Source organism: Saccostrea cucullata, unplaced genomic scaffold (genome assembly GCF_032062105.1).
Source record: "Saccostrea cucullata isolate Sc308-1 unplaced genomic scaffold, CSIRO_AGI_Scuc_v1 ctg15691, whole genome shotgun sequence".
NCBI classification, from domain to species: Eukaryota; Metazoa; Mollusca; class Bivalvia; order Ostreida; family Ostreidae; genus Saccostrea; species Saccostrea cuccullata.
The window spans coordinates 1-7047 of NW_026928360.1; the positions used below are offsets into that span (position 1 = coordinate 1).

Sequence of the window (7047 nt, forward strand, 5' to 3'; positions counted from 1 at the left end):
AAAAACCTAAAGTAAATCTCACCCAAACGTCAAAAACCTATATCGTGGGGGGTGGGGTGGGAGTAGTGGTGACTTCTATTGCCGCAAATGTTTAACTTTTCATACTTATTTTACACATATTCGTGTTTACCAGGGTGGGGATCTGCATTTTCCAAGGGGGGTCCATTGTAACTTTTTCCTTGTTTTAGTATATACATTTTTTAACCTTGTAAATGCCAGGGGGGGGCCAGCCCCCCCCCCCCCCCCCCCCGACAGATCCGTGCATGAATTTACATCATTAATAAAATTCAGACTGGTATATAATGAATTAAACATGTATAAAATAAATATAAAAGGTTCTGAGTTATAGGTCACAGGGTCTGAGAATTTCATACTCAATTTGATGAATACATGTAAATTATAGAATTGTTTTGACTATTTCTTTGGAAAGCCGCCCAATATGTAGGAGCGTGTATTTAGAGGCAAACACCTTAGTGCGGGTATTACTGTCTCATGACAGCATCTAGTTTGTTCTGTGACAGACTTCCTTTTCAAAAGTCGACGACCAACTTTTATGGGAGCTTCATAACCTGTAAAAAAAATTCTATAAATTATTGATACTTATAAAATAAATATTCATCCCTTCCTCCCGGCAAAAAACTTTTAAATAAATGGTTTCTACTTTTAATTATTTTTTGGTGCACATTGAATAGTCAAAATCTAGCAGCATTTAACTTGTAAATCACAGCACAGATAAATAAAGGGCATGGTTGTATCGAACAACCTTCTTACCATTACATAAAGTATGTGCATATCAAAACCAGAGAAAATATAATGAATGCATGTAAACTAAATACTATAGATTATGACTTGTGTTTACATTTACAAATTATTTCAAAACGTATTACTAGTAAGGCATAATTATGGTGGCATATTTATGCCCCCTACATGCAAGATAAATTATGTCAACATGCAACATATGTATGTCAACATGCAAATTAATTATGTTGACATGCAATTTACCAATCTTATTAGAAATATAATTTATATATGGGTAATTTAACTTACTAACGCCTGTATCTGACAATTTAGATGCATTATACAACATGATTAAGTAGACATGCGACATTTTTTGGTATGTCAACATGCTAGATAATTATGTCAACATGCGACTTATCTATGTCAACATGCGAGTTAATTATGTAGACATGTTTACATTTACATTTCATTTACAGAATTACATGGGGAGCACCTATGATTTAGTTCAGATTCCTATATAAAAAGATTTGTAACTTGCATGTCAACATAATTATCTTGCATGTATACATAAATTTCTTGCATGTTCACATTTATAATTTATCTTCCATGTTGGAATCAGAAATATGTCACTATACATGATATTAAATATTATCATTTTTATGCCTAGTAGCGCCTTGTTTGTGAATGCGTTGTTGCAAGCTTACTTTCACTTTACCTGAATGTCAAATCTATTTTTACCCATACGAAAATGTGTAGTTGACCGTCAACTAGCCGTCAACTAACCGTCAACTAGTCGTCAACTGTTAATGCGAAAACAGTTGACCACTCGGAGTTGAATGCTTTTCTGAAAAGCGATCAACTGATTTGCATAAAACGGCCAGTTGACCATTAGTTGAATGCTCATACTTTGAAATTTCATGCAGAACAAGAGTTGACCACTAGTTGAACACTCCGACTTGTTAGAAAACTTCTCCCACGCTAAATTTATGTTGGGTTCAAAATTACATTATCATAGATCGGGTTTGTTATTGCTAGCGCTCTCGAGCGCTAGCAACTACGTTAGTCCAAATTCCTTGAATACGCATGCTCGGTCGCCATGGCCGTGCATTCTGGGAAAACTGTGAAAACTACTACAGATAGACCGTACGATAACAATTTCGTTGTATCATGTTGTAGCATGAAATAACTGTTTATTTACTGTGTAGCTTACACTTTAAGATAACTTCATATTTATAATATTTCAAATTCTGGTTTATTTTTTGCTAACGGAAAAGCCCGGGTCATTATCTTATTGTTCTAAACAATGACAAGGGAGTTTTTTTTCTAAGCACAACCAAAGATAGTGTAGCGAAATATGTTATCTTAGTTATTTCACATAAATTGATGTCAGTTATGTTCACACTCTGTATATCTTTATCTTTATCTCTAACAGCTTAATGTGTATCTTAATTACCCCACATGTTTGTGTTATGTACCGCCTGCTGATTGCCATATTAATTTATGTAATTGATACATTGACTCCTAATCTTAGGGATCCAAAATATGAGCTCCTTATTGTTAGGAGCGGATCTATAGTATAAATACCGCGCTGAAACTGCATTAGAGACATTCATACATTCGAACTCATTATAAGCATTACCATTCAGTACCATCATTCTTGGATTATTAACTTCGCTCATGTTGCTATATTCTTGGACATTATTTGGATTTATTATTTGGATTTATTTTGTGTTTGATATTTGTGATTGTGTATATATTTGTGAGATGTGTAAATAAACTGTAGAATAGATGAACTTGAGTCTCATTTCAAGATATGTGGACAGTTTAACGCTACCAAAATAGAGAAATTAAAGACTGAGGACAAAATGTAAATACGGCCGCTCGGTCGACGCTACAATAGATTCTAATTTCTGATTGGTCAATTCAGCCAATCTTACAAATTCCAGAAACAGTAGCAAGAATTTACACTAAAAATGACGAATAAATCCATTATTTCTGTTTTAAAAAATTCTGATGTGTAGGGCTTTTAACCTAACATATCTTGACAAATATGACCCAATGTATCTTATTTGCTATTATCAAAGAAAATGTATATATTCTTAGAATATATAGATAAAGAACAAGTATTTACGTGTAATGTTTTAATAATTTCATTTGCAATTTAAGTGAGCAATGCCTTTTTTAAATTTAAGATTAAATATCAGTGCAATTTCGAAAAATATTAAGTGAAACCAGGTTAAAACATCAATGGATTTACTTGAAAGTGTCACCCTAAAAAATTGTACCGACTTATAAGCGGGGCATTAGCAAAGTCCACCAAAATAACGTCAAAAAATACAACCGACTTATAGGCGGACCGACTTATAGGCGAGTATATACGGTAGGCTACTTCACATGCGTTCCAAAGTCTCTGGGTTCTTTACACAACATACAATTTGAGTTATTTTCTATATTCCTTTCAACTCCCATGTATTTTCTTTGCTAAATTGCCAAGAAATTGAAATTCTCTTCTTTAAATCAGCCCATACATGCAATGTCTCAATCGGCATCTTCCTCATCATATGATAGAGACCCCCCCTCTCCAGTAAAGGTCATATATGTTCCGTTCCAAAACTCCAATAGGTCCACCCTCCTTGTTTCTTTACCTTTGTGTCTACCCTAATGTAGATTTTTTCCATGGAATTCCAAAGCATATTCCATGGAATTCCATGGAATTTTTGTTCCGCGGAATTCTTTAGAATTCTCCGGAGTATTGGGACGGAACTTTTTTCGGAATGATTTGGAATTTTGAATCTAGCCTGGAAAAGAGCGGAACAATGCCAGAATGGAAATTTGCGGAGGAAATCCGTGGAATTCCAGGATATTTGTAAATCTAAGGAATTCCATGGAAATCCATGGAATTCCAGGATTCCAAATACATGTACAAAGAAAACTGAAATAATTAGTGCCAAATAATTACAAAAAAAATCGATAACATCACAATGTTTCATAGATCAAATCTATATTTTCAAAATAAAAAATTAATTGTTTCAATGTTTTTTGAGACAAATATTGCATATGATATAACTCTCAGATGTACAATATAAGCACACTTTCATAAAATATTCTCACGGAAAGTATTCTACATTAAAGGTTATTTACAGAGAAAATATGATTACCGGAGAATCAGTCACCTTGGTTAAATTAATGATAATCATGTTATGATATACATGAATTTAGTAAACTCCAGTCTGCATTTTCTAAAATAAGAAGTAAGTTTTAATAAATGAGTTGGCTAAGGAATTGGAATAGTTATTGAGACCTCAACAAAGTATACATTTACAATGAACTGCCAGTGGCTTATCATGCTTATGTACTGGTACAAAGTTATTGACTAGAGTGACAAACACATGTATTACATGCAAAAAATATGTACTACACAACTATATTGATACAATGATCCCATAAAATCAACAGATGATATTTCCCCCCAACGTACGTGCCAAAGATCCCAATTAATGAAGATCCAAAACTTCTGACGTGTTTGCTAGAGAATCATGCACTTCCTCACTGATATTCTATGAAATTAGTAAATGGTTATGTTAGAAGGTTGACAGTTAATTGGTGTCACGAACGGATTCACTTTCAGTACGAAGGCTCAGAAAGTTCGATGTTGATCATTCCAACAGACACTTCAAACTTTCGATCCTTACACGATTTCTGAAAGAAAAAGATGACCATTAAGATGCATCATTATTGATATCCATATAAATATATGACAAACAATAAACAAAAGCTATACAAAACAATTGATTTTTTTTTACCTGGCAAATCAGTTTACTATGGAATATGAATTAATTCACTATCTTGCAATTTTTTGTTCAAATTAGGATTAATTCTGATGAATGTATAAATGTGAAAAGTTTATAGATGACAGACAACATCAGGCACTGATCAAAAAACTCACTTAGGCCTTAAAATGGTTCAGGTAAGCTAAAACAAAAAGGTTTGAGCTCAAGCTCAATGCCTGACTAACACTGAAAAAGATAATTTCAATTCATGTGATTCTATTGATTTAGAAAATAATTCAGAAATCTTACCTTTATATTTTTCTTTTCATACACCTCTTGTCCTTGTGAGCACCCGGATTCCTGTAAAATGCATGTATACTTCATATTAGATGATTGCTATTTGATCTAAAGTAATTAGGCATGTCTGTGCAGTTTTCATGTTTACATTACCTGTCAGAATGCATTGTTATTAATTATTTGAATAAGGAATTTAAGCGTGTTAAGAATATAAAAATTTAAATTTTGTTTCCTTGGCAAAGTTGCAATAATTTTTTTAATAGCGAGCGCAGCGAGCGTCGTGTAGCGAGCTCAATATACTATAACGTGTATGAACGGAGGAAATTTGGGTTGAAATCTTCACGTTCCAAGAAATTTTTATCTCACAGCGTGAAAGAATTCCAAACTCCCAATAATCCTTTGCGGTGAAGAGTCAACAGGACTTTTTATTTGACGTCATACTTTCGTCACTTAAACGGCTCAGGTATTTTGGATTTTGTAGGAAACTTCCGAAAATTCAGAATCTCTATCCCAATGCCTGGGAAGTGGGAATTGACTTGTTAATCTGTTCAACTGAGGATAGGCAGTGCAAGTAAAATCTGTATAAAGGATTTTGAAAGTAAATAACTGTGCTCGTCCCCAACGGTCGCACCGTAGAACACATTATTATGCTAATAGACATGGATTAATAAAATCAGAGTTAGTTAACTTGGTTTGAGCGATAATTTGAGCTCGTTCTCACCATATTCACAAGCCTAGAGACTGACTGGCTAAGCATCTACATCCACCAAGTTATCAACAGGTCCAGCACAATCTCTTGATTAAGCTATATAGCTTTAAAAAGCTATATAGCTTTATTAAGCTATTCAAAATAGCTTGATAAAGCTATTTATATGCAATTTTTCACAAAAACGTTTTTTGAAAAAAATAAACAAAAAGTCGCAAATATTTGACTATTCATATATGTACTATGGACTATCAAAAATACAACCTAAATCATAGAAAGTTCTAACATTGCTGCTGTTGAATACTTTTAAGCAAAATATGAATTTCCATTGTTTGAGTAACTGAGTGTGTGGTGAGGCGTGGGTAAGTATGATTGCTTCTCATTGTGCTGAACTGTTACTAATCAATTATCCTGTTGGCCATAACTGGCCTCCTTTATAATTTCATTCAAGAAATAACTGTGTGGTCACTCATCAATAGCCCCAAAACATTTAAAACTTTGAGTAAAAAGTCTCTCAAGTAGACGCAATTTGGTGAGTGATTTTTACATGCATTGTATTCAGAGCAGTACAAAGTTTAATATTTCCACTGCACCAAGGTGCGACTTTTTGCACCTGTTGAAAAAATAACACATTTGAGAAAAAAGTCTGAGAAAATAGCTTAATCAAGCTATTCTGAATAGCTTAATAAAGCTATATAGCTAAATCAAGCTATATAGCTTAATCAAGAGATTGTGCCGGACCTGATCAAACGCCAGCGCTGAGGGATCATCTCAGGCACATTTTTATGCAGCAACAGCTATAAAATAATTAAAATAAGAACTGAAAATGATCATGAACATGCCTTAAAATATATATAATTAATTACATTGTATATCATACTCTGTAAATGTTATCTTGACTTGAACAAAGGAACGTATAGTAGGCACGGTAAAGCAAAGGGCGCGTAACTCTGTTTTGTTGTGACAAAAACGTCCTCGCTTTTTCGTATATTTTTTAATGGCGGGCAAAGTGAAAGTGGTATATATGTTACGGCAGTTTTCTGAGCCTGAACGTAATAGAATGTGTTTTTATAAAGATATAAACTTAGAAGAGGTATTATAGCTTGCGTATTTTTATTTTTTAAGTTTTTAAGCGTGAAAATTAAATAAATAGCACCCAACCAAAAAGTAAAATATGCGGTAGAAATTTTGTAAGTCTTTATACGCCATTAAATCCGACACTATTTAAAAAAATAACGTTTTCTGGTTCTTTTTCATAAAAGTATATATCGATCTGAACCCGTATTCACAAGAAAGAAACGTTTATTTAACATATCTACATCGCAACTTGTCCAAGCCTCGTTTTCGATTCACGCCTCACTACTTTCATACTACGTACGGCACAGGTAAAAATCGCTGAATTATTTAAAAAGAAATAATATTATATTGGTTAAACAAGATTAAAATTTATTATTAGATATAAAATACTTGCATTTGATGTTCTGGTAGACTACAAAACGTTACAATTAAATTTAGTTTATTGTTATTTACCAGAAG

The 7047-nt window shown here is 33.2% G+C and overlaps 1 long non-coding RNA gene across 1 annotated transcript; it reads right to left on the reverse strand.

Moving 5' to 3' along the window:
- Positions 1 to 3778: 3778 nt before the first annotated feature.
- LOC134277328 (uncharacterized) lies at positions 3779 to 6253 on the reverse strand. Its single transcript, XR_009994224.1, has 3 exons — positions 5527 to 6253; positions 4818 to 4868; positions 3779 to 4437 (listed from the first exon to the last, which is right to left on the reverse strand). It is a non-coding gene; the product is annotated as an uncharacterized LOC134277328 (long non-coding RNA).
- Positions 6254 to 7047: the final 794 nt, after the last annotated feature.